This window comes from Lactuca serriola, chromosome 5 (assembly GCF_051521515.1).
Source record: "Lactuca serriola cultivar US96UC23 chromosome 5, Lser_US96UC23_V15, whole genome shotgun sequence".
Taxonomy (NCBI): Eukaryota; Viridiplantae; Streptophyta; class Magnoliopsida; order Asterales; family Asteraceae; genus Lactuca; species Lactuca serriola.
The window spans coordinates 188,608,205-188,633,520 of record NC_136412.1 but is presented as its reverse complement, the minus strand read 5'-3'; positions in this window follow the sequence as shown (position 1 = coordinate 188,633,520).

The following is a 25,316-nucleotide window of genomic DNA, read 5'->3' as shown; positions in this document are numbered from 1 at the left end:
ATTGTCCGTCTTTTGGCCGATTGAGAAGAACCCTAATCGTTGTGGACGTCTAGAGCAGGAGAGAAAGCTTTTGGAACCTTAAAGAATTTGTTAGGCAAGAAGATGAAGAGTTTTGGCCAAAGGAATATCAAGGGGATCGAGTTCTGAGGTTTGGAGACACAGAGAGGGTGTTATTCAGGTAATATTTCGGATCATTTCTGCTATATTGATGTGTGCACGAATTTAGGGTTTATGAAACCCATTTGGTGATTAGATGGATTATTATATTGTTCCCAAACGTTTGTAATCCAGTAATGGGATGGTGAGAGGTCCAGAAGGTCCCATGATTGTGTATTTCGGGACCATACGAATTTCAGGAAGCAGTTGCTCGTCTGCATGGCATGGACTCGCCGAGTTGTTCTTCAGACTCGGCGAGTGGCTTGAAGATTGACTGGGACTCGCCGAGTTGTTCTTCAGACTCGGCGAGTGGAGTCGGGGTGGCCCCGCGATTCTTCCAGGAGAAACTCATCGAGTAAAAAGGGGATACTCGACGAGTAGGAAGGGAATCTTAAGGAATCGGTGAGTCAAGGACGAGTGGACTCAGAGTCGTTGAACTCGGCGAGTCTTGGGGTGACTCGGCGAGTTAGGTCGCGGGTTAAGTGAAGTTCTGGGTATGGGGACTCGGCGATTCATTGGGTTGACTCGACGAGTAGGGTCAGTCAGGGGTTGACTTTGACCTTGTCTTTGTTCAATGATTGACCAGTGGTTCCAGGGGTATTTTGGTAATTGTTGTTTATCGTTTAAGTTCAGTGCGTTGGCGGCTATCCAGGAGTGGAGATCGTATCAGTGATCGGAGCAGCTTGAGCTATCTGTTCAGTCGGCAGTTTCGAGGTGAGTTATCCTCACTATATCGCTAGGGTTTATGGCACCAACGCCAACCCTTTTATCGGATGGAAATCCGGGTAGTTGTCAGTTGTCATATGTTATGGGCCGGAAGGCAATATATGTCATGGGCCGGAAGGCGTTACTATGTTGACCGGAAGGTCATGGCCTGGAAAGGCGTATGTATGCATTTAGTATGTTGACTGATTCATAGAGTAAGGTATGCTAGTGACCGGCCAGACCGGTATCTCGTTTAGAGTAATGCTATGGTATGTGATCTGTTGATTGATTGCTGTCTATGAACTGTTATATGATCGTTTGTTATGTTATGTATGCATTGTATGCTTATGGGCCGGAAGGCAATATGTTATGGGCCGGAAGGCAATATGTTATGGGCCGGAAGGCAATATATTATGGGCCGGAAGGCGATTATGTTGTGTTGAGGACCGGAAGGTCAGGGCCTGGAAAGGCGTATATGTGGTTGGTATTTTGGGGGTATCTCACTAAGCTTTCGGGCTTACAGTTGTGGTTTTATGTTTCAGGTTCTCAAGAGTCTGTGGCAAGGCAAAGGCGTGATCGTACCGTCCCTCGCGTTGGTGTTTTATGAATGGAACCTGGGAAATTACTCTGTTTAATAATGTATTGAAAACCTTTTTGCAACAATGTTAATAAAATGGGTGATTTTGAAAAGTTTTAATTGTTTTGAAATTTTGGATGTTATAGGAAGTAAGGAGGAAAGCACACATCTAGCTGCCTATCGTATATTAATTATATATATAACCCTGATGTATAAACTAAGGTATTATAGAATAACCACCAAAGGTCCTTTAAGTTATATTGGTTTAATAAAATGGATTAAACCCTTTACTGGTATGTTTCTACTTTGGTCAACTACATGTTCTATCTGAAAAGTAGATTTTTGTACTAGAAAATAGTGTATTGAATTTTTATACTATGACCTGACCTATACCTGGTACTCCTTATGATTATTTGGTGTATACGGAGTATATATATATCACTAAGATCGGATAGATTGTAGAGTGGGTGCATCGGCTCTAAGCCTACAACCAAACAAGGAACAAGAAATGAAGCGGAAAACACACACTCTACTGTCTATCGGACCTGATTAATTTATATCCCTGATGTATGCACTAATGAATCATAAAGTTAGCATTATAGGCCCCTTTCTAAATGAATGTACTGAGAGTCGACTGTAATTTTTGTCTTTTGTAAGTTTTCCCAAGTTTATGAATATCTATAATAGAAAATAGTTTGCATTAATTTATATGGGAGAAGATCACCATATGAATGTAATGGGAGAAGATCACCATATGAATATAATAGAAAGTATTCAGTAATTTTGTATAAGTAATTACTGAATCACTAACTACCTTAAAACCACATTGTTAATTAAGGTTAAAATGTGAGATGATTGCAATCATACTGATACGACACTTGTTTAACCCAACGATCTAATGGTGCCGAAACTGATGTGACATTTGTCACCCGTAGAATTGCAAGTCCCACAATAGCTAGCAACAAGGTGTGGGGTATCAATCCCGTATAGATCTATACACAAATTCATGCTCTCCCTCCAGCAGACTCTGATTACAAAACGCAACCTAGCAAGTATATTTCTAAGTCGCGAAGCAGTGGTTTCATATTATTATTATCTTGTTCTTGTTATAGTATGTTCCCTCTGTTCTATTGTATAGTATGTTCCTTCTGTTCTAGTGTATAATATGTTCCTCCGTGTTTCTCTTTATAGTATGTTCATTCTGTTTCTCATTATAGTATGTACTAAACCCCTAAACTATACCTATTATAGTTTACTAGTATGTTTACTTGAACTGTTACTGACTTGAATAAATGAATCATTTTATCTACTGAGTTATGATTGCACTTTTAAAATGGTGTTCATATAAACAATAAAGTTACATAACTTAAAAGAGTTTTGAAATGATTTTGATTACTTACAAAAGTATAAGAAATCATTTAAAGTGACGGTTATTACAAATAACATTTACACAGTTATCATTGTGTTTAAATTTTATTCCCCCCCTTAAAAGCATTTAAAACAGTTTAAAAGATTTATTATAGGGTATGAACTCACCTTATGTGGGTGATTTAATTGTAGATTCGTGTAAGGATGAGAAGTTCCATGAATAAATTCTCTGGACACAAACGAGTCTTAATTGACATATAATGGCATATATAGGCATGTAATTAGTGTTTTAAACAACTAACATGCAAGGAAACACCCTTAGGGACTAGGAAACATTTGAAACGAAGTGTTGAAATCACATGTGATTGATCAAAGGGGAGTGTACAGCCAAGGGAAGTTTTTTCACGACCACACTTGAGTTTACGGCCACACCAAGTGTGTACAGCCGTAAACTCTCCAAAATGGATGCATTTTTGGTTTTTGTTTCATAGGGATTCAAGGGTTCAAGGGTTCTAATGGCTAACAAGCATCTATAAGTGTTTGAGGCTCAAGATATGTCCAAAAAAAGGGTTTATGGTTATAACAAAGATTTTACGGCCGTAAACTCTTGGAGTTTATGTAGTTAGATGTTGTTTAAAGGCTAGGAAATCAAGTGTTACACATGCTTAACTGAATGATAGAAGAGGTACTCACACTTTTAAGGTCTTTGAGGAGTTTACGGCCAAAATGTATGAGTGCTTCACGACCCTCTTGAAGAACACTTGAAGATCTTTGTGTTTTGGCTAGTGTTTGAAGATCCTAAGTTGTATTATATGGAGATACAAAGCAAAGAGGGTGAAAATAGTGGAAATGGTGTTCTTGAATTTATAATACTTGAGAGAGAATGGTAGTTTGCAGCCAAGACTTGGAGAAATGAAGAAAAATGAAGCAAACTATTATATATATGGGTAGTTTACGGCCAGGAGGGTGTTTACGGTTGTAAATAGAGTTTATAGTTGTAAACCCCATGTTTTGGGTTTGCTAGATCGATTTCATTCCTCCAATATTAAGTAAACTCATTTCAAGTTCCATTCCATAAGGGTACTAGGCCTAGAACTCATTAGAATGATCCAGAACAAGACTAAAAGGCAATAGAATTTAGTCTGACTTTTGGTTGATTGAATTGACTTATCCGATAAAAGTAAATATTTGGGTTGTCAAAATATGCATGGCTATGTGAGTGCTATGGTTTATGTGATTATGTGGATTATGTGGGGTATACTCTAGGGAACTCACTAAGCTTCGTGTTTACAGTTTTGTTTATGGTTTCAGGTATCATTGATTTTGAAAGGAAGGGTTCGACTTGATTGTAGCACACACACACACGTGTTTTCTACAATATGTGTCTTGGGATGAACTCTGATAAATATTTTTAATTAGCAATGTTTTTGGAATGCTTGGATTTAGAAGATAGTTGTGTTTTGACTATCAAAAAAATGAAAATTTTACCCTTGATTTTTGGGTGGTTACAAGTTGGTATCAGAGCCTTGGTTTGAGGAATTTAGACATACCTTTGGGTGTGTCTAAACTCAAACTGAGGATCTGTAAAGCTTTGAAAAAAATGTTTTCAAGGAAATAACTTTCTAAGATAAGAAAAGGGTGTGGGGCATGCAATTAACCGATCTCAAGTAAGTTTCCCCATAATACCCATATATGTACCTGCTATGACTTGATTTATGAATCTAAGAATTGCATGCTAGTTAGGTCTATGAGATGCCTTTATATGTTGTATGAGTTGGTAGACTACCATGCTAGTGTTGAGTGGTCAGCGATAGATTGTCCTGATATGTGATTCTTGTAGCCTTAGGGATATCGGATGCTATGCGGGAATGAGAATGACTATTAGTATTAGTAACTGCTAAGTGTGTGCTTTAAAAATTCTATACAGTTAGGATCTTATAGCCTTAGAATAATTGATTTGGCCATATTTCTTGTTCCTTGTTTGGTTGTGGTCCTAAGGTGGAGTGTATTATTCGATAGTCTATTGGATCCTATTATGTGTATAATTTGCATGCATAAGGTAGCCGACAGTGAGGATGGATGGATGTGGATAGCATGAGTTGTGGTATACGGGTTGAATGTTCTATGATAGTTCTTTGGATTGGAGTGCTACTGCATGAATGTTGCTTGCTTTGTGCTTTGTGCTTTGTGGAACTCTTGAATGATGGGAGTCAACTACTAAGTGAAAATGATGATATTTAGGAGGTGGATGGCTGACATCATGAGGAGTTCTTCAGCAGCTTATGGAAGGGCAAGGTTGGGAACCTAGGGAGAGCGTAGGAATTGCTTAGGTGGGTATTATGTTGCTGTTTAGCAGATCTTTCGTCCATCAGTGGAGTAGGTGACTTAGAGGACTCATGAGGATTGCCTAGGAAAGTATGGATAGGTGTGGAAGGTAGTATTGGGCCCGTACTATTGAAAGCACAAGATCTATACTTGAATCGGTGTGAGTCTTGGAGAATATAAGAAGCATGTGGGAAAGAGAATTCTTAGTGATGATCTGATCGTGGGAATAGCTGCTTTGCAGGATGAGCATGGGCACACATGGGGAAGGACCAGGGTTTGGTCCCGACTCTGGTAATGAGCCAGTTAGTAGAAGGAATGCTCGGGGTGTAACACCGTGAATTTCAAAATAATTTTTCACAATTTATAAAAACATTTCTCATTATCTTTTTATAAAAAGATTAAGTTTAAATCCCAATTCACATTATACAAAATCCCAAGATCATATGTATATCAAAATCCCATGCGTATGTACAGATCAAGCCGGCGCCTTCCCACGGTCATCGCTAGTACCTGAAACAACAACACTAACACTGTAAGCACAAAGCTTAGTGAGTTCCCCAAAATACTACAAACATAGCACATATATTAGCCACTCGAGGCTATCACTCTATGGGTCCGTGCACCCAAGCTCTGTGAACCCTCAGGTTCTAACTCTGGGAACCTTCCGGTTCCAACTCTATAAACATGCACATCATAAATCACATAGACATCATGCAGTACAACACATAGCATACACATAACATACATACTCTGACACATAACTCTTATTACCTACTAAAGGTAAAGTATAGTGAGAAGACTCACCTCACGTATCTCGATAACTCGCGACTCCTGGAATCACTCGTGCTTGATCCTCCGAGCTAAAATCCTCCTATAACATCATATGACTCTAATTAACACTTTTACCACTAAGGTTGACTACCCCTATTAAGTCAAGACTGGTCAACTCTGGTCAACGGTCAACGGTCAACGGTCAACTTTGACCGGACTCGGCGAGTGCACTAGGGCGACTCGGCGAGTCTAAGCGTTTTCACCAACTCTCTAGGATTCCCTTTTTTGACACGTCGAGTATTCCCCCTAACTCGACGAGTTCCACCTGGTAGAATCGCGGGGCCACCCCGACTCAACTCGTCGAGTCTCAAGAACAACTTGGCGAGTTCCAGTTCAACTCAGTCCACCCGTCAACTTCCAACTTGCCCTGACTCACTGACTCAACTCATAACTCGGCTGGACCACTCACCGAGTGGTCAAGGACAATCTTCATGCTACTCACCGAGTCTGTTCTTTAGACTCGGCGAGTCCATGCCATGCATCAACTCAAACTTGCTTCTGAGGTCAGGTCGGCTCCAACAACTCATAGATCTGGCCCTCCTAAGCTAATTCATCACGTAAAGTACATAACTTGGTGCTCATAACACACCCCATGACTCATAAATGGTGTTTTGACCTTAAGCACAAAGACCCCAATCCAAAACCCTCATAGATTCATAAAAAGCTTGGGCAAAGGGACACTCTGGACCTCCAAAGGTCCAGATCTATAACTTAACTCACTTAAGGGACCAAGGAAACACTAGATCTAACCACAAAAGGGCTCAATAAGCCCTAAATCAAAATAAACCTCAACATAACATAAATAGCTCGAAGATAATACCTCAAATGTGATAATTTGGACCTCAAACCCTCAGGAAGTGGCTCCTCTTGCTTTCCCTTAGCTAATTCTTCCTTTCCCTTGCAAAATGATACCTCCAAGGTCAATAATGGCTTCCTACTTTGCTCCAAATGCTCACACTTGCTAGGGTTTCACTCAAGGACTGGTGAGCACAAATGACGGCCTAAAGGCCCTTTAAATAGGTCCCAAACCCGAGAAATTATGGTTTCATTAAACAGCGCAGACTCGCCGAGTCCAGGCGCGAACCCGCGTCCAAAACCACAATCCTACTCGGCGAGTCTGAGCTCCAACTCACCGAGTCCTCTCACAAAACACCGAAAACATAATCATAAAAGATACCTGGAAATCCGGGCTGTTACAACTCTCCCCCACTAGAACTAGACTTCGCCCTCGAAGTCTCACTCTGGAAATAGCTCCGGATGTTGCTCACGCATCTCACGCTTCGGCTCCCAGGTCATCTCTGATCCGTTCCGATGTTGCCACTGAACCAACACCAGAGGTACCTCCTTGTTCCTCAGAACCTTGATCTTCCGATCTCTGATGGCCACTGGTCTCTCGGCATAATTCAGGCTCGCATCCACCTGAATATCCTTTAATGGAACCACTGCCGACTCATCGGCTATACACTTCCTCAACTGCGACACATGAAAAGTGTCGTGAATCTGCCCCAACTCTGCTGGCAAATCCAAACGATAGGCTACCCGACCTACCCTCGCGATCACACGAAAAGGACCAATATACCGGGGCCCCAACTTGACCCTCTTCCTGAATCGAATAACTCCTTTCCAAGGAGAGACCTTCAGGAGAACAAAGTCGCCAACCTGGAACTCAAGCTCGGACCGGCGTTTGTCTGCATAACTCTTCTGTCGACTCTGAGCGGTCAACAACCTATGTCTGACCTGCCAAATCTGCTCCGTCGTCTGAAGCACGATCTCTGTACTGCCCATCACTTGCTGCCCAACCTCTCCCCAACAAATGGGGGTCCGACACCTCCTCCCATACAACAGCTCAAAGGGTGGCATACCAATGCTCGAATGATGGCTGTTGTTGTAACAAAACTCTGCCAAGGGTAAATACGCATCCCAGCTACCCCCGAAATCCAACACACATGCCTGGAGCATGTCCTCAAGCGTCTGAATCGTCCGCTCACTCTGACCGTCTGTCTGAGGATGATATGCGGTACTGAAATGCAGTCTAGTACCCAACTCCTCATGAAATTTCTTCTAGAATCTGGAAGTGAAACGCACATCACGGTCTGAAACAATCGAGATCGGCACCCCATGCCGAGATACCATTTCCCTCACATACACCTCCGCCAATTTCTCTGCTGAAGAACTCTCACTAATGGCAAGGAAGTGAGCGCTCTTCGTCAACCTGTCCACAATCACCCAAATTGCATCAACTCCTCTGGCAGTCCTCGGCAATTTGGTGATGAAATCCATAGTGATCTGTTCCCACTTCCACTCGGGAACCTCCAATGGCTGCAACTTGCCATGCGGCCTCTGGTGCTCGGCCTTAACACTACGATAGGTCAACCACCTCTCAACAAACCACGCGACATCCCTCTTCATACAGGGCCACCAATACTCCTTTCTCAAATCCAAATACATCTTAGTCGCCCTAGGATGGATTGAAAATTTCGACCGATGAGCCTCCTCCATCAAAGTGGTACGCGTTCCTCCCTCAAACGGTACCCAGATACACCCCTGAAATGTCATTAGACCCCGACCATCGGTCACGAACTCTGAAACCAAACCAGCAACCCGTTCCCTCTTCTGCATCTCAGGTTGCACAGCCTTGACCTGTGCCCCGCGAATGGCGTCCAATACCGGAGCTATCACGGTCAATCTCAAACATATATCCCGCAGTGGAGTGCTCTCCGCCCTGCGGCTCAACGCATTGGCTACCACATTAGCCTTGCCTTGGTGGTACAGGATCTCATAATCATAATCCTTGACCACATCCAACCACCTTCTCTGTCGCATATTTAGGTTGGGCTAATCCATCCAGTACCTCAAACTCTTATGGTCCGTGTATATCGTACACCGAACCCAATACAAGTAGTGACGCCAAATCTTGAGGGAGAACACCACTGCTCCCAACTCTAGATTATGGGTGGGATATCTCGTCTCATGAGGCTTCAGCTGCCTCGATGCATATGCTATCACATGCCCTCTCTGCATCAGCACCGCTCCCAGCCCAAAATCGATGCATCACAATATACCACAAAGTCCTCCATCCCTTCCGGGAGAGCTAATACCGGGGCTTCGCACAACCATTGGCGAAGTGTCTCAAAGGAGGCCTGCTGCTCAGGACCCCATGAGAAAGCAACACCCTTCCGGGTCAATCTGGTGAGTGGCACTACGATCTTGGAGAAATCCTTGATAAATCTTCGATAATACCCTGCCAACCCTAGGAAACTCCTGATCTCGGAGGATGGCTTTGGCACCTCCCAACCCATCACTGCCTCAACCTTGGCCGGATAGACCAATATCCCTTCCTGGTTAACGAGATGTCCTAAGAGCTGAACCTCCCGTAACCAGAAATCACACTTGGAGAATTTGGCATAAAGCCTCTCCGATCTCAGAACTCCGAGAACCTCTCTCAGGTGCTCCTCATGCTGCTCTCTAGATCTCGAATATACCAGAATGTTGTCGATAAACACAATCACCGACCGATCCAGCATCGACCTACACACTAGGTTCATGAGATCCATGAACACCGTCGGGGCATTGGTGAGCCCAAAAGGCATCACCACAAACTCATAATGCCCACAACGCGTCTGAACGCTGTCTTCGGGATGTCCTCATTTCGCACCCTCACCTGATGATATCCAGACCTCAAATCGATTTTGGAGAACCAAGATGCTCCCTGCAACTGATCGAACAAATCGTCGATCCTCGGCAATGGGTAACAGTTCTTGACCATCAGCTTGTTCAACTCCCGGTAATCAATGCACATTCGTTGTGAACCATCCTTCTTCTTGAAGAACAGGATAGGTGCTCCCCACGGCGAGCTGCTCGGCCGAATAAACCCCTTCCCCAGCAGCTCCTGAAGCTGTGAGGATAACTCTTGCATCTTTAGAGGTGCAAGCTGATAAGGCACCTTAGCGATAGGCACAGCCCCCGAAACCAAATCGATACTGAACTCCACTTGCCTCACAAGAGGCACACCCAGCAACTCCTCGGGAAATACATCCGGGAACTTACGCACTACCGGAACCTCCTCAACTGAACTCGGCCTCTCGGAAACCACCCACGTATCCATCACATACACCACAAAACCCTTACATCCCTGCTGTAGACACTATCTCGCACTAGCGGCCGAACAAAATGCTGATCCTGAACGTGTACCCTCGCCGCATACCGAAAGAACACCCCCACTAGGGTCTCGTATGGTCACCAGCTGACGCTCGCAGTCGATAACCGCACCGAATCTGCTCAACCAGTCCATGCCCACAATGAAACAGACATCACTCATTGCAATAGGAACCAGATCAATCGGGAACTCAAAACCAAAAATCTCGACTACACAACCTCGGAGAACCTCCGTGGCATATATCACTCTCTCATCAGCTATGGAAACTCTCAAAGGCCGACTCAACGCCTCACGACTAACACTGATATGCTGACTAAAAGCCAAAGATACAAAAGACCGACTCGCACCCGAGTCAAATAACACCAAGGCAGGTACAGAATTCACAAGAAAAGTACCTACGCATAACATAACATAAGCATAATATCTCAACATCAAAAATAAATACATGAAAGAATACATACCAGCCATGACATCAGGTGTTGCGCGGACCTCCTCCGCGGTCAGCTGAAAAGCTCTCCCTCGTGCCCTCGGCGCCTCGGCCTTCACCGGCCGACTCTCCGTAGCTCTAATGGCGGCAGGGGCAGATCCCTGAGGTGCTCCCTGATATGACCCTCGCAACTGCGAACACTCTGCCTTCCGGTGTCCGGTCTGATTGTAGTGGAAGCACACTGCAAACCCCTTGGGGCAATCCTTGGCCATATGCCCCTCCTTGCCACATTTGTAGCAAGATCCCGCTCTGCAGACTCCATCGTGACCCTTGCCACACTTCCCACAAGTGCGGCCCTTCTGGCTCCCTGGTTTGGGATCAGCGTGCTTGGCCCGCTTGGCTGCCGGCTGAGACTGTGCCGGTCGCCGATCCCTCCCCTGAGAGTCTGCCTCCTCCCTGGCCTGAGTCTCTAGCTCAATCTCCCTCTTCCGGGCATTTGCCTGAAGCTCAGCAAATGTCCGCTACGAGGAGTTCGCCACGAACTCCCGAATATCCCTCCTCAAAATGCTCAAATAACGGCTCATACGTGCCTGCTCAGTGGACACGTGCTCAGGGCGAAACATCGCCCTCTCATGGAACATCCTCATGATCGCTGTAACTGACTCAGTACCCTGCTTGAGGGTCAAAAACTCCTGTGCCAAACGCTCCCTCTCCACCTGGGGAACGTACTCATCTCGGAACATGACAGGGAACCTTTCCCAGGTCACTGCCGCAAGCTCAGCAGGCGTGAAATGCGCCGTCACAAACTTCCACCAGTCCTTCGCTCCCAAGCGAAGCTGGTTCAGCGCGAACCGAACCTTCAAATGCTTAGGAGATGAGCAAGTGAAGAAACACCCCTCTATATCAGATATCCACCTCATAGCTGCCACCGGATCCTGGGTCCCATCAAACTCTGGTGGTTTTGTGTTGCTGAACTCCCGGAACAACAACGCATCACCACCTTGCAGCCTCGCGGCAGCAACAGCCGCGGTAGCCGCTGCAACAGCAACCTCAGAAAGAGCGGCATAATGCTCGTCAAAGGTCTCAATCAGCGTGGTCTTTATAGACCCAAACATCTCCAGTATCTCTACCCTGATGGCTGCAGCCACCTCCTCGTGGATGATCCGGCGGATCTCCTCATCAGTGGTACCACTGCTCTCGGGCATCAAGCGTGTCCTCACCATGATCTACCTCTAGAATACAACATATGATAAATTAGAACCCATACGAGCATACTCACACTCGTCAACTCTTTCCTCCTTGATTCTTGGTATTCCAAAGATTCTTACTTGGGTTGTACACCGCTCCGGTGCTTTCAGTAGTACGGGCCCAACACTACTGTCCACACCGTATCAGAATACACCCCAAGTCCTCCTCTTCGGATCCCAAATTCCAAGCACTCTATCATGTATAGACCTCCCTCTAATAGATCTCTCATAAGCCCCTCGCTGCTACCTACTCACTCTCAAGCATCTCATAGCAGCTCACCTCTTCCTAGGCTAAGGCATCATAAATCAGGCCACTCTAGTCCTAATAGGAATACCTAGCCTACTCTAGCATGCGAATACATCATATCAGTATCAATATCACATAACATAAGGGTATTTTGGGAAATCACCGATCGGGCGCGGACTGATCGTACACACAACTCTGCTCTGCATTTTCAAAATCTTTTATTCTTTTTGAAAATACTTCTCAAATCCTCAGTTTGAGTTCAAATACTCCCGAAGGTGTACTCGAATCCCTCAAACCAAGGCTCTGATACCAACTTGTAACACCGTGAATTTCAAAACAATTTTTCACAATTTATAAAAACATTTCTCATTAACTTTTCATAAAAACATTAAGTTTAAATCCCAATTCACATTATACAAAATCCCAAGATCATATGTATATCAAAATCCCATGCATGTGTACAGATCAAGCCGGCGCCTTCCCACGGTCATCGCTAGTACCTGAAACGACAACACTAACACTGTAAGCACAAAGCTTAGTGAGTTCCCCAAAATACCACAAACATAGCACATATATTAGCCACTCGAGGCTATCACTCTATGGGTCCGTGCACCCAAGCTCTGTGAACCCTCAGGTTCTAACTCTGGGAACCTTCCGGTTCCAACTCTATAAACATGCACAACGTAAATCACATAGACATCATGCAGTACAACACCTAGCATACACATAACATACATACTCTGACACATAACTCTGATTACCTACTAAAGGTAAAGTATAGTGAGCAGACTCACCTCGCGTATCTCGATAACTTGCGACTCCTGGAATCACTCGTGCTCGATCCTCCGAGCTAAAATCCTCCTATAACATCATATGACTCTAATTAACACTTTTACCACTAAGGTTGACTACCCCTAATAAGTCAACACTGGTCAACTCTGGTCAACGGTCAACTTTGACCGGACTCGGTGAGTGCACTAGGGCGACTCGGCGAGTCTAAGCGTTTTCACCAACTCACTAGGATTCCCTTTTTTGACACGTGGAGTATTCCCCTAACTCGACGAGTTCCACCTGGTAGAATCGCGGGGCCACCCCGACTCAACTCGCCGAGTCTCACGAACAACTCGGCGAGTTCCAGTTCAACTTAGTCCACCCATCAACTTCCAACTCGCCCTGACTCACTGAGTCAACTGATAACTCGGCTGGACCACTCACTGAGTGGTCAAGGACAATCTTCATGCTACTCGTCGATTCTGTTCTTCAGACTCGGTGAGTCCATGCCATGCATCAACTCAAACTTGCTTCTGAGGTCAGGTCCGCTCCAACAACTCATAGATCTGGCCCTCCTAAGCTAATTCATCACGTAAAGTCCATAACTTGGTGCCCATAACACACCCCATGACTCATAAATGGTGTTTTGACCTTAAGCACAAAGACCCCAATCCAAAACCCTCATAGATTCATAAAAAGCTTGGGCAAAGGGACACTCTGGACCTCCAAAGGTCCAGATCTATAACTTAACTCACTTAAGGGACCAAGGAAGCACTAGATCTAACCACAAAAGGGCTCAATAAGCCCTAAATCAAAATAAACCTCAACATAACAGAAATAGCTCGAACATAATACCTCAAATGTGATGTTCTGGACCTCAAACCTTCAGGAAGTGGCTCCTCTTGCTTTCCCTTAGCTAATTCTTACTTTCCCTTGCAAAATGATACCTCCAAGGTCAATAATGGCTTCCTACTTTGCTCCAAATGCTCACACTTGCTAGGGTTTCACTCAAGGGACTGGTGAGCACAAATGACGGCCTAAAGGCCCTTTAAATAGGTCCCAAACCCGAGAAATTATGGTTTCATTAAACAGCGCAGACTCGCCGAGTCCATACCTTGGACTCGCCGAGTCCAGGCGCGAACCCGCGTCCAGAACCACGATCCTACTCGGCGAGTCTGAGCTCCAACTCGACGAGTCCTCTCACAAAACACCGAAAACATAATCATAAAAGATACCTGGAAATCCGGGCTGTTACACGGGGATTTGAGTTCGTGTTGGAATAAGGAGATGGAAAGTGTTTTATGCACTAGTACCTTCTCCTTTGGAGCTAAGGTTCAGTTCGGCTTGGATCTCTTGTATCGGTGGCAAGGAGTTGTTGGAGATTGATTGTGCGATCTATTGCACTTTCGGGATTGGAGACTATGTCTTTGGAGTAGTTGTAGCCCAGGTTAAGGAATATTTTTCTCCAACTATTGATGTTCAACTGTTGACGATTGAGCTGATGAGAGTTCCAGGGTGCCAGACCCTGAATGATATAAAACCCAGAGTCCGAGGGCGGGAAAATCAATTTGGAGTACCTCAGGGAGAGAGGATCAGGTCAGGTGCATGTAGTTGAGGGTCTCAGGAAGAGACCCAAGACTTCTGAGCAGCGTTTAAGAGACCAGTAGGGCCGGAGTCAATACGGAACATGTGGGAAACCGTACAATGGAATTATCGCTCCAAGAGTATAAGTCGCTACAAGCGTAGCAGAATTGAGGTGTGATGAGATGACATTGCGAGTGGGTACTTGAATTAGTGCATATCCAATCTGATGGATCAGCGATAAGGTTTTGAACAGTTGTGGTGAGGTGAGAGTGTAGTGAGATTGCGGGGTAGCCCGTAGCATGTACCAGTCCCGAGACAGTGGTAAAATGGGAGTAAATTTTTATTCGCCTTCGGATTTCTTTGGTAAAAGGGTGGCTTGGAAGTGATTAGGATCTTCCGATTTGTTAAGATTACAAGAGTATTCTTCAGGATATCCAGAGCTGAGTGATCATTGTGTTGGGCTAGCAATAGGTCACTTGTGTTGTTTAACGTAGGATTTGGGCGGGTCAAGCATATTGATGGAAATAGATCGGAGGTCCATAAGATGTAAGAGGTGTAAGATCATTGTCGAGCCCAAGTGGGGATAAACAGGTGGCTGCTTAGGCCTAGGTTGTGTAAGTGGGAGTTCAGGAAACTCCCAATTGCCGGTCGGTATCGCCTTGATCATGCATAGTAAGTAGTGGGAATATGTAGGAGTGATCCGAACTCCTGATGGGATATATAATTCAGCTCGAGAGGTGCAGGCTTGTGATAGTTTGAGTGTGGTGAGGCCATGGGTGGTAAGCATGGTTGGATGGAAGTAGTGTTAGGTTGCGATAGGATCGTGGTATTCATCAATTCGAAGTAGACTATTTATGAGATGGTCACAAGCATGGAAGAGGGATCAGCTCGTGCTTTGGGCATGCCGACTATGGTCGTCAGGGAATTATTATCTTTTTTGGGATTGAGGATCTTCGAAGTCCGTGGGCGATTTTGGGTTATTATGGAAATTCAGGTTGGAACTGGTAGATATTGTTGATTCAAGGGTTGGATCCTGAATTGCACTACATGCAGGTAACCAATATGTGACACAGAGGGGTTCAGTTTGGGTAGCCTGGTTGTTGACTTTTTCGAACTTGGTGTTTGGACCAATTACGAGATTGGAGGTCTCAAAGATAGATCAAGTATACCAATCCACTGGTTAGGTAAAGGGGTTGGTAATCAGGAGGATATGGTGTAGGATACAGGTGCAGATTTGTAGATGTTGGGTCATGAGTGTGTATCGAATCGATTTTGAGGTAGTATCTCGAGTCGGGTATCGCGCAGGTTTTTGCATGATTTTCAGTTCCAGCAAAATAAGGATTGAGATAATTATACGCTGAGGGCATCAATCACAAGGTCCAAGGGTAACATATGGGTTTAGTTGATGGCAGTTCGAGTTATTCAGATGTGTCTTGGGTTAGTTTTATCTGTGAATGAGCCACAACGTGTTTGAGGTGAGGAAAGATACGTTGTTGGAGATCGGGTAGAAGATAAGACTGCAGTGGCTCATGTAGCGTTTATTCTGTTAGCAGAAGTTTTGATGGCATGGTGTTTTGAGCAAGTCCTGGCAGACAGTTTTCTTTTCAGAAACTCATGGCACTGTTGTGTGTGTGTTTGTAGCCCAACAACCGGTTAGGTGTCTAGTGTTTCGAGTAGTTTACATATAAGGTGGGATCAGAGAGGTCTCGGCTGCGTCTGAAAAGCAGCAAGTGGTATCAAGAAGAGTCGAAGTGGGTTCAGTAACTAGGGATTTGTGTATTGAGTTGCTTATACTTAAGGTATACGCTAAGTTGTTTGCAGTTGGATTAAACACTCTCAAAGTGGCTTATTAGACCCTGTTGCGTAGCTCTCTTTTGATTCTAACCGTTGCAAGGATGAATCTCCTACTCAAAGGATTATTTGAGCCTCCTGTCAAGTAGAGCGTTCTACAACTGCATTTGATTTGTAACTTTGTTCCTTTGGAAGCCTCAAGGTATTATGGGTCAAAAGTATTCTATTTAGGATGTTCTTATGGATACAGTTCGATAGCGGTTTAGTGTGGGTGGTGTATCGAAAAGTCAGAGCAATTTGAGATTTCGGATTTCGGAAAAAGTAAAGTGACTTTCTGCAAGGGTCTAAGGTTTGCTCAATTTCAAATTCGACAAGTCCTACTGTGCCATCCCCAATTTTCACGGCCAGAAAAGACTGATTTTGTTTATGCTTTATAAAAATCAGAGTACTTCATTTCATAAAAAGGTTGCGGAATTTGTTCCCAGAAAAACAAAGTAAATACGTTATTAAAACATTTTCGAAGAAACGTATTTATTTCATTTTAAAACGTTTGGGATGTCATTGTTAATACAGAAACATAAGCATAAACAGAACTTACAATTATTTACACTAGTGATCTACATCTCTTTAAATCTCTCAGTGTAATGTCACTTCATATCGTCACCTGTGATATAAATAAACTGAGTGGGTTAGGTTGGGAAACCTGGTGAGTACATAGGGTTTTCAACCCACAATAATATAATTATTATGTTCAATCATCAAACAATTAACCCAATTACCCATCCCCATTATCTTGTTTACTCTTAAGGATTTAACCTAAGAGTCATCTATCCTGCATTTGTTTATTCCGAAGTCCCTTACTTCCAGGGTTATAGTACTAGCACTAATTCCATAGTTGTCGACGTTCGTTCGTAAAGAACTAAATCCATAGCTGCTATATCCTACTCATCGGGTACTAAATCCATAACTCCCAGTGTTCAATATGTACTAAGTCCATAGCTACCAATTCCTAATAGGTACTAAATCCATAGCTACCAGCGTCTAACTAATAGGTGCTAAGTCCATAGCTACCAATTCCTAATAGCTATTAAGTCCATAGCTACCAAAATCTAACAGGTACTAAGTCCATAGCTACCGGTGTTGGTCCCATAGGCACTAAGTCTATAGCTGCCAATTTATACTCACGTCATCTTTTATCTCTCATGATTCATCTACCCATCTCATACCCAACATATTCGTATATATAAAATACGTATACAGTTTAAATCCTTTAAAACATGTATAAAACGTTCATCCAACATAGACAGCAAGTATTCAGATAATATGCACACATAGCACGTAGTTTATATAAAATACTTCATATCTATGTGTAAGATGAAAGGGACTATGCACTCACTTGAAAGGTGGTGACTTAGCACTCGGACAGCGCTTCGATACTCTCAAAACAATTTCCTTCGGTAAAACCTAGTATCAACACCACTAGGGTTTAGTCTAACGATAACTGCGAGTAATTAATAGTCTAGCTATTATTATTATTATATAAGCGTTAAATAACACTCAATATAACTCATAATAATAGCCCAAATACTTATTATAAGTTCCTAATAACATTACTATATCGAAACATAAGCTATGCTAAAGATAGGGTAGGTGTAGCTCACTTACAGCGGGTTTTCTCGAAAACCGGGCTTCGCTGGAGCAGCGTTCCCGAGCCGAAAGAACCTTTTTCTCGGGACTCCGGGAGCCTCGGGGCTTCCTTCGGGTGCTAGGGGGTTTACCTAGGCTTTAGGGGGTTAGGGAGGCTTAGAGAGAGAGTTTAGAGAGAGAAAGAAGAAGGTTGAGGTGTGAAGAGAAGTGAATGCCCGGCACCTCTATTTATAGGGGTGCTGACTGACCTACTCACCAAGTAGGAGGACCTACTCGCCGAGTTGGTGCATGTGGCAACCTTCTGGTGGTGCCACATGTCCAATTCTGGTGGTACCATGTCACCCCCTATCGCGTATCAGCCTTCAAACTTAGAAAATTCATAACTCTCGCATACGAGCTCCGTTTTCAATGTTCTTTATATCCACATGTAGGTAAAATCAAGATCTACAACTTTGGTTTAGACCCCGTTGGCTAATTCTCGACGGATCTCAAATTTAACAGTAGGAGGCGTTTAGACTGTTAAATGTTTGCGAAGAATTCGTAACTCCTTCATAAGGACTCCGTTTTCGTCCATATTTTTACGGTTGAGTTCCTATTAATGAGATCATCAACTCTCATTTAGCTCACGTAAGCGAAAAACCGCTCGAACTAAAATTCGAGTTTCGGGTTGTACACTGCTAAGCCGAATCTTAGAAAAATCATAACTTCTTCATACGAAGTCAGATTTGGGCGTTCTTTTTATCGATGTTCTTAGTTTAACATATTCTACGACTTTCATTTAGATCACTAAGGCTAAATCTCGCTCTATTGTAAATTCACTTTTTACGCTTCCCGGTGCCGTGCCGGTTTTGCCGTAAAACTTCGACTGGTCATAACTTCTTCGTTTTAACTCGGATTTCGGCCTTCTTTATATGTACGGAAACCTTGAGACATATTCTAAAACTTGGTTAAGATTATTTATTCTAAATAATATTTTTTCGAAAAGTCATTTTCGACACTTATTGCCTCAAAATTGACTAGCCCGGATATACGGGCATTACACCTTCTAAGGTTGGTTTTGGTGGCCTTGGGAAGGTTGTTTTATTTGCAGGATATGGAGGTATTGACCAGATTGTTGGATGTGTCGGGGAAGGTAAGGACGGATTCTGAGGACGAAATCTAATTCAATTGGGGGAGAGTTGTAACACCCTATTTCGTATTGTTCCCCATTTTTAATTAGTGATAAATGGATTGAGTACTATCAAGCTATGGATCCTTGAGGGTTAGGTTTTAGACCCAGTTGGAGTTAGATAATGTATCTTGGTTGCTCGAGTATTTGGTTGGAGTTTTTGGATCATAGGGTATTTTGGTAAATTACCAGCTTGGATTTTTAAGGAGAGTGGATGTATGTACGGAATATCTTATGTCTGGTATGAGTTGATAAGGATATAGAGTGTCTCAGTACCATTATATGGGTATAGGTATCATTGAAATCAGAATTATATTGATTGAGTTATCACATTCAAAAGAATTACAGTGGTGAAAAACCCTAGTATGTGGGCCTAACAGAGAGGTACGCAGGGCGTACTGATGCGAAACTGGTTACGCAAGGTGTAGTGTTGATTACGCGTAGCGTAGGTGTGAGGTCTGGGTCGGGGTGCGTAGCCGCACATGTGGGGCGTACCAGAAGGTAAGCTAGGTGTACGAGTTTCAGATTGAAAACCCTAAATCCAAGGATTATACCATATATAAGCATCCTTAAGTCATTAAGGCTAAACCCTAGCAAGCCTCTACAGCCCCATTTTGTCCCTTAACCTCAAATTTCCTTATAAGAGTGTTTCTTGAGCTTAGAAAGTGTATTGGTGACCATTTTAGATATTATCCAAGAAATATTAGATAGTGAGCAAGATTGGTGTGGCATTGAGCTTCAAGATCTTGCATCAAGATCATTTGTAAGAGCTCTGGAGGTATAAAGTCTTAATCTTGCCATCTTATACATTAGAATGAGCTACGTTTTTCTATATTGTCCCCTTTTGTGTTCATGAATCAACTCTTGGGAGTTTGAGAAACTCCATGACTTACGAAGATTAAATCTGAGGTCCCTTGGTTCATTGGTACCATAAAAATGTAGTCTTGATGGGTGTTTTGACCTCGCGCATGAGTTAATACCCTTGGAAAGTTTTAATGGGTTGTAAAGGGTTGTTGGGAGCATATGGAGAATGAAATGGCATAAAGTTGTCCACTTTATGCCTTAGGACGTCTTAATACACTCAGATCTAAAGTTAGACGTTGAAATCCCAAGTATTAAGCACTTAATTGTGATATGTGCACATCCTTCTTGTACGCCCGACATAAATTCGAGTACGCACCACGTACTACTTGAAAGGGTATTACGTTGAGCATACTAGAGTGTTACGCAGGGTGTACGCACTCTAGTTCGGTTTTGGGCTTCGTATGGGCTGGTAAGCCCTTTGGGCCTGGTGATAATTTGGGTTAGTGGTCCGATTTATATGTTTTGGGTCATATTTGTTTTGGTTGGGCCTTATTTTGCCATGTGGCCCATTAATAGATTTGGACATGTATTTCGGGCCCATTAGCAAAGGGAAGACTCTTGGGCCATTATGAAAAGACTTGGGCTAAGAATGTGTTTCGGCTTAAAGGGAAGGCCCATTTGAGGAGTTGGGACCAATTTGGAAAATTGGGCCATTAGTGGGCTTTCATAGATTTTAGAGTTTTTGGCCTTGTTGTTTTTGGACTTGGAACTTAGTTATGAATCGTGTTGGGTGAGGGGTAAAATGGTCAATTTACCCCCAAGTATCGATCATGGATCATGGTTTGGGACCCAATTGCTAATTGGGTGATATTTTGGTATTGACAACTTGAGGAGTTGTTATGGCAGCAATTAAGGATTTCTTGCAGGGAGTTTCAACATTCAAGTTGAGTCTCCTCACCATATTAATGGGTCGAAGGCACCAAGGCCGGCCCATTTATCTTGTTGTGATGATTATTGCGGATATGCTATCGATACATTATGTATTTTTGTGCAGACCATGTGGGGATTCCCAAGGCATTTGGTTGAGACCACGTGGGGGTTCACGTAGCATTTGGTGTAAGACCTTAGGGGTTTTCCATGGCATCCTAGTATGGTTATACGTTTAGTTTGTATGATATTTCTTAGGCTAGCTAAGACCATCTGGGGGTTCCCTTGGCAATTATTATATGTGGTATGCTAGTTGATTATGTAGTATTTGGTATGCTAGTTGTCTTTGTGATACCTGCATGGAAGACCCCGGGAGGTTCCCAAGGCAGTTAGATATAAGACCATGTGGGGGTTCCTATGGCACTCCAGGCTAAAACCATGTGGGGGTTCCCATGGCTATGGGCTAAGACCATAAGGTTCATATATTGAACTTCCGATGGTTTAAATCTAAATACCAATCTGTGGTATTTAGTTCACTTAAACTACTGCTCTGATACCATGTTTGAAAGACCCAAACTTTCATACTAAAGTAATTATTATCACTCCAAATTACTCCAAAACATGCTACATGCATATTCATAAAATAACATTTTATATTGATAGTTTAATTACATAGAATGGACACAAATCGACTATTAAGATTTTTACAAAGATTTATATATTACATACTTTCCCAGGAATACAATATAAAAACTATAATATTATCTATTCTATATCTTCTACTAGTACATGACTATATTGGATGCTTATCACCTGTAATTGTTTAAACATTGAGAGGGATAAGTGGGTGACGCTAAGTGGATTCAATAACAGTTACAATATAACACAATGCCATACACATGTCAATATGACAGAAGCAATGAGGGACAAAGAACAACAAAGGCATATGTGTATCAAATGACAGACTTTCCATATCAACCAACAATCAATTTCAACTTGATATACATCAATAAAGCTTCAGCCCAAATGGCACAGAAAACACAATTTCGGATTATCATTTTTAATAGTATATTTTTAACGGGCCAGGATAGGAAAAGTCCGTTAAAAATTGATAACTTCTTCATATGAGCTTCGTTTTTGACGTTTTTTATATCCACGCGTAGGCGAAATTATACTCTACAACATTCTTCAATAAAATTTTACTTATTTCAAATTTTATATTTTCGTCAAATTTCAATATTTGACATTAGATTGGAATCTGATAAGACTTTCAATATTTTCCGAGTGATTCTAAACATAGTTTTACTTCATTTCTAGTAAAACTATCTGTTAGAACACAACACTCATAATCATAATATATTTCATAATATTATTTACTTTTTAAAACTTACTAAACACGATAACTGAACGTGTATGTTACACAAACCAGCTCAACCAATCTATACTTACGATCACGCATACATCACCCAATGAAATAGGGATAAGATCTATTGGATAACCAACACCAAAAATCTCGAACACACAACCCCAATAAATATCAGTAGCGGAAATTGGACACTCATCAGGTATAGTGACTCTCAAGGGCCTGCTCAAAGCCTTCCGTGTAATACTAAAACCACAAAAAAAAAAGATGATGATAGAAAAGACCGACTCGCACCCGAGTCAAACAACACAAGCGTAAGTATAAAATTCACCAGAAAAGTACCTAGATAGTCGATAATATAAGCAACAAAAATAAATCAGCAGAATAAAAAAGAACACATACCATCCACGATGTCTGATGCTGATCGGGCCTCCTATGATATCAACTTAAATGCTCTCCCTCTAGCATTTGGTGTCTCGGCCTTCCTGTGTCGGCCATCAGTAATTCGCAGGGTCGCAGCGGCCAGATTCTGAACCGCCCTCGATACAAGATGAGGATACTCATCCCTCAAATGTCTTGTCTGATTGCGATTGAAGCAAACCCGAAATCCCTAGGGGAAATCCTTGGGCCATTTGCAACATAGGTAGCAAACCATCCTTGACCGAAAGGGTACGTTGTGCCCCTTGCCCCACTTACCGTAAGTACGGCCGTTCTGGCCTCTAGCTCTTGAGCAGCAGGCTTGGGCCGCTTAGTTGCCAGCTACGATTGTATTGGCATCCTTTTTCTCACCTAGGTCTCCCTCACCTCTCTAGCTTGGGTCTCCAGCTCAATCTCTCTCCTTGTGGCAATTGTCTACAACTCAAATAATGTCCGATATGAATTGTTCGCCACAAACTCACAAATATCCCTCCTTAGAATACTGAGATACCGACTTACACGTGCCTACTCAGAAGACACGTGTTTAGGACAAAGCAAATCCCTCACATGAAACATCTTGTCGATCTCCGTTAACGTCTCTAACTTCTGCTGGAGAGACAACAACTATTGGGCCAATCTCTCCCTCTCAACCACTGGTACAAACTCATCCATGAACATCTCAGTAAATTTCACCCACGTCACCTTAGAACGCTCTGCAAGAGTGTAATCAACTAAATTCCACTAATCCTTCGCTCCCAAGTGAATCAGGTTCTTATGGGTTTTAAGCATTCTAACACTACTATGGTCTGCATGCAACCCTATGTGCCTTGGATCTATATTTTCACTATTATACATGCAAAAATACAAAATTCCAAGCATCATCCTAACTAGCATATTATGGAGCAACTATACTACAAAAGTCTAGTTAGATGAAATACCTTTTGATGGACTTTGAAGTCTTCAACCTTTAAGAGCTTAGCCCTAATAGTGTGGAAGCCTCAAATGGAATCAGACAACACCACCAACAAATGGAGTAACTTGAGATGAAGGTTACGTTGGTTCTCCCTATGAAATCGTCCATTGCCCTCACTATGTGTATCCACTAGTGCATTTTCACGAACCATGGGATCCATTATATAGTGTGGCTCATTAGGGTTACACCATGTAAACCCTAATGTGCATGAATTTCCATTTCCATCATGATCCATGGGTTTTAACCTCCATGGGTTACCTAATGGGTTAAGCCCAACATGAAGGACAATGGATCACAATCCCACATATATATGAATGAATGATTTATATAATCAATCCCGATATATTTAATTAATCCCTTTTGATCAAAAAATTAATTCAAATTAATTCTTGATCAGTAGTAATTAAATAATATGATTTTATATTAATATATCAGAACTTATAATATATTAATATAAATCATAAATAACCTTTTCTCACTTCTCTATCCAATTGTTCCAATGCCATGCAACCCAAATGGACTATGCTACTCTCAGGTCGAGTACATACGAATAATAGTTATGAGCTTAAACATCTAATCCAATAGTCTCCCACTTGGATAAGTCTAAAACTATTATTCAAGTATGACTCCAAGATCCTGAATAGCATTCGTAGCTCTTAAAGCCGGTCTCAAACTCTGACCTAGTCAAATGGCATGTCCATTAGATAAGGGATCATATATTCCTCCATTCTGGATATCATATGGATTGAGACATGGATTATAATCATTCTATATGTCCATTTGTTGTTTCCTAATTTCTGATTTATGACAACTAACTAGTTGAACAAATCAAATCAGTCCAGGCTTGGCCAAGCACTTAGGGGTGTCATCACTAAATCATCGAGGGGCCCATATATATCGCTTTTATCCCTCCAAGGGTAAAAGGAATGGAAAAAATTCGACCCAAATGCTTGCTTGTAGTTACTCATCAAATCACACACAACAATATGTTTTGTAACAACTAAGTTACTGGTTGCATTTACATATGTTAATGTGCAACCAAGTCACAACTACAACCCACACATCTCTATTTGAATAATATAAGATATTATCATCTCATGATCACTCGTGATAAAATTCATGAACTGACTCAAATGAGCGTGGGTTGAATCCAATACTCAAATCTCATTCCAGGAGCACTCGTGAACACTACAGCCACTTTGTCCCAGACAAACTACAGACCCATTCATGACAGTCTTTCCTTAATACCTACTTCCAAAGTATGATCGACTATGGATGGTTTGAATAACTTAGTTATTCGGAAAGTCAAAACATGCAAAGTGAAACACATGAATAATCGAATCCAATATGGTCTTAGAACTTATGAATATAAATAAAACACCTTTTATATAATCACAATATTGATTACACATTATTCATTGCATAATGTTTCAAATAATCAACTCAATACTTGAACTAAAATAATAGCCATGCCATGCTCCAAGCATGCACACTATGTTTGTCCAACCAATAGTTATTCCATACTCAAAGTATGCACAGTATGTTTGTTTATGATCCTTAGTTTGTGAAATAGACCAATTGAACTTGATTCCAATGACGCTTATTTCACAATCCCAAATCCTTACCGTAAATGTAAGAATACCAAATTCTTGTCATTTACTGCAATCTTTTAGATTTCAAATTCATATGAATTGGTCCTCTTCTAATGAATATGCACAAAAGTCACAAAGACTTGGCAACAGACATTACAAAGTATTCCAATGGAGATCAATTCCATGGAAACGAAGTCTCACATTCAAAGTACATTCCTTTGAACTTCCTTCTTACATTAA